The 3,946-nt window shown below is 40.9% G+C and overlaps 1 pseudogene; it reads right to left on the bottom strand.

Moving 5' to 3' along the window:
* Window positions 1-982: 982 nt before the first annotated feature.
* Window positions 983-2,604, bottom strand: LOC131070853 (phospholipid-transporting ATPase 2-like; annotated as a pseudogene).
* Between the last annotated feature and the right edge of the window lie 1,342 nt (window positions 2,605-3,946).

Raw genomic sequence — 3,946 nt, 5'->3', positions numbered from 1 at the left:
ATCATTAATCTGATTTTAATTTTAATTTTTTGCCTCCCTTTTGGCCTGATGCCTTGCCACGTGGTGGGACCTGATTGGTCGATGGGGTCCACTGGGTGCCACCTGGGATGATACCTCATCACCCTGCCACGTGTCCACTTGCTTGTCATCCACCTAGGCGCCACCTATGCACCACATCAACGCCACCTAGACGGGACCTGCTTGTTGGACCACTGATTGGACCTGCCATGTCATCGCCACCTGGCTTTTGCCATTTTGCAGTCGGTATGTTTCATGCATCTTCGCCTCACGAAACCACGCGCACTGTCGATCTGCTTGGAACTTGCTCGACCTTTACCACTTCGTTTTCGCTTCATCTTCGGTCTGAGCCTTTCGCCATTTCACAGCCTCTAACGAGTGAGCATCTCACCTTCGTGAAGCGGCGCGAATTGTTCGATCTCCCGAAACATGCACAATCTTTACCTCTTTTTGCTGTTTCATAGGGTTTAACTGGCGTGCACCTTCGGCCTGCGAATCAACGCGCTTCGTCAGATCATCTCAGACTTGCTCACTGGTTAAGCCGACCTTTCTTTGCAAAATTCACCCAGTTTGCCTCGAAAAGCATGTCTACATGGGGTCCACCTGTCGTTGTCTATCACCTCCTCCGATCACCTTGGAATTTGCACCCGCACGTGGGCCCACCTTGGGCACCCAACAACACCGTCCATCAAAAACCTAGATGGCTTTGACATTATAGATGTGTGTGTTTGTGCATTTAAATATCAAAAAATGCTCTCACCCAGCCAATGTGGGATAATAACATTAAGCCTAGAGCTTCATTTTTAAGCTTTCTGCAAAGCATTAATGGCGATTTTTGTCATTTTCTCATGCCACATAGAGGGATACATTGCTGGAGTGCACTTCCATACCACGTAGAAGCCTGGAGGAGATGGGGGGAAGACAATACTACTGCTTACATTTGCTTGATGGATTTAATTGCTGCTTACCACGCAAAGGGAAGACACTTGGGGTTTTCAATGCTACCAATGTGCATTTGCTGTAGTTTTTTAACGCTTTTCAACAACATTCTCCATGCCTCTTTGAACTCCTATAGATTCAGAATCTCATATTGCAATATCAAACAACTAAAATTGACATCAAGTAAATTTCCTATTTTCTTGAGAAGGACCATACGTAGACGAGCAGCTGCATTGACTAGGGCCTCCTTATCCTGGGACTGTGATTTAAAGCTCACTGTACCATTAGCACTTCTATGAGGGACAACTGTATTGCAAATTGCCACAACTATCAGAAATTTCACAACATCAGGCACCTTGTTCACAATAGCTTGAGCCAATTCAGAGTCTTTTAGAGCATCACCACTTTCATTTCCATAGCCTATGCCATTGATGCAGCATCTCCAAAAAACCATCATATTTTCAGTAAGCGTTCCTGTTTTATCTGTTAAAATATACTCCACCTGGCCCAAGTCTTCATTTATCCCTGTATTTGCTGCATGTGCTGGAGTATTACTATTTTCATCATACATTTGCACGTCCCAATCAATAAACTTTGCATATAAACTCTTCACCAAATCAAGGGACACCTTAATAGATATGGGAATCATGATTGAGCACAGAAGCTCAAAACGAAGTGGAATGACAATAAACTCATACCATGGCCCATTTCTTGGATATTGACAATAAACTCATATCATGATTGTGCTGGAGCCTTCTAAGAATTCCCAGCAACACCAAGAATGACAACAACAAAAACTAACTAGAACAAAAATATTGTACCAGTCAGCTTGTCAATCATTGTATCTACAGCTGTAAGCTTAGGTTCTGGTAGACCTCTGCTCATGCCCAATTTTGTTTCATTACCAGTGTAAATAGCTACTCCACATGCCCATTCTGTGTTCCTCAGATAACAAGATTGTAGCAACGTGTTATTGATAGTCAACGGGCATACATCATTATCAATAAAAGATGGAAAAAGCCTTAGATTTGCATCAAATCTTCTTATATCTTTATCTGGACTTGGACACTCAATGACACCCTTGATTTTATGCAACAGATCTGGAGTGAGACCAGGACAAGGAGGAGGTATGACTCTTGTCCTCAAATCAATTTCACCATCTAGTGCTGCAGTTTCTACAAAACATGTGCCTTGTGATTCAGAAGTTCCCAGAAGAACCAACTCGCATGGCACTTCATCATTTTCACGAAGCCACACTATATCACCAATGTGGATCTCTTGAGCTTGAATATGTTTCTTGATGCCTTCCTTTACCACCCACGCCTTTTTCTCATTTGCTTGCTTGTTAGAAAGATATCTGTTATAATCATCCTAGGCTTCTTTTGTTGCTGAAACCACAAATATAATGAGAAGGGGCCCCTACGTACTTGTTGGATTGACAGGTGTAATAAGAGGCCACAACTGGAGGCACGCAATCAGCAAAAAGTATTTGTTCATAAACTGACTAAATTGCTCCCATAGATTCTTTGGAAGGAAGTTAATTATTGTATACTTTCTATTGGAAACTCTATTGTCACAACAAAAATCTGGAGAAGTGCCATTGTCATTGATATATACGTATCGCTTCATTTTGTAATACAAATTGAAGTTATGTTTCAACTGGATGGATATACAGTAGCATAATCATTGCTTAAGTTGTAGCTTGGCTTCGCAACAACTCAATCATTTGAAAAATCTCTAGAAACGATCGACATCGTTTTCGGATCATCGGATTGAATTTTGCAACCTTCAGGTGATTACGCCACATTTTCGCATTTAATCGCGAAGACGTATTTTTCAAGCCGGTCAAATCACCTTTTTGGAGCTCGCCATCTGACAGGCATGTACTCTGATATACAAGCATGAAAACTACCAAGCGGTTTCTCAAGATGAGTCTCGATCGAAGAGATATTAATTGGCGAAAATGGCCAACTGGCTTTGTCAGCACTGCAGACCTGTTGAAGTCAATGTTCTAGCAACACATGATGCCTTTCTCAAAAATATCAAATGGCCTCCGTAGGCTCTCAAATTTGAAACACAGGTACCTTGAAGTACATGTTAAATCTTTGAATTCTTAGTTCTATCACAAGACTGACAGGATGCAAATGGTGTGCTCATGAAAATGGCTACATTAACTGATATAAAACTGAAAGTGCAGAAGACTGAAAATGATGGCTAAATGAACCCTTTTGAAAACCGATCAAATGGATTGGCAGAGGCTTGAAATTTGAAACATAGCTCATCATTTATACCAGCATTAAATTGGAAGAAACATTTTGGCTTGATACCCATTGAGGCAACTTTTACACTCGTGCAAAACAGGGCTCCGACTAGCTGTCGAAATAGGGACTAGTCAAACCACACAAACTGCAAATGGATTTGGCTTTGAAAACTGAGCAAATGGACTCATCAAGACTTGAAAATTTGCAAGCTAACTCACATTTATGCATAGAATTTAATCCATTTTGAAATTCTCCATGACAATCAATAGGGCAAAAGATGTAATCGCTCAAATTAGGCTACTCAATAAAATCTACATTTGTGCCTAAAATGCACTTTCAACTCACCCCTCGAAATGGGTACCTCATAAACTTATCCAAACTAAATTTTGAAAGTTTCACATCACTAAATAGGCCAAATGAAAGCTATAGGACATGAATCCTGAGCCTTACCCTCTGAAAATCAACCGGCTCCATTTTGACCTCTCACAAACTAGGCCATTCAAACTGACTTATTTGGAAATGCAAAGCAAAATTTTGAATAGGGCCTCTAAACTTTGACTCAAAATTAATGAGTCCCAACAGGTTGATTAGGCCGACATTGAAACGTCATTTTATTATTGTTTTGGTGACCCGTATTTATCTTTTGTGATCTGGTCAAGCCGACATGTGTCTACACATTACACTAGCAGGCTGACATGGTAAATGACCTATTTTGTGATTGTGGATAT

This window comes from Cryptomeria japonica, chromosome 1 (genome assembly GCF_030272615.1).
Source record: "Cryptomeria japonica chromosome 1, Sugi_1.0, whole genome shotgun sequence".
NCBI lineage: Eukaryota > Viridiplantae > Streptophyta > Pinopsida > Cupressales > Cupressaceae > Cryptomeria > Cryptomeria japonica.
The sequence above is the reverse complement of the archived record's forward strand: the minus strand, read 5'-3'. Positions and strand labels throughout refer to the sequence as shown.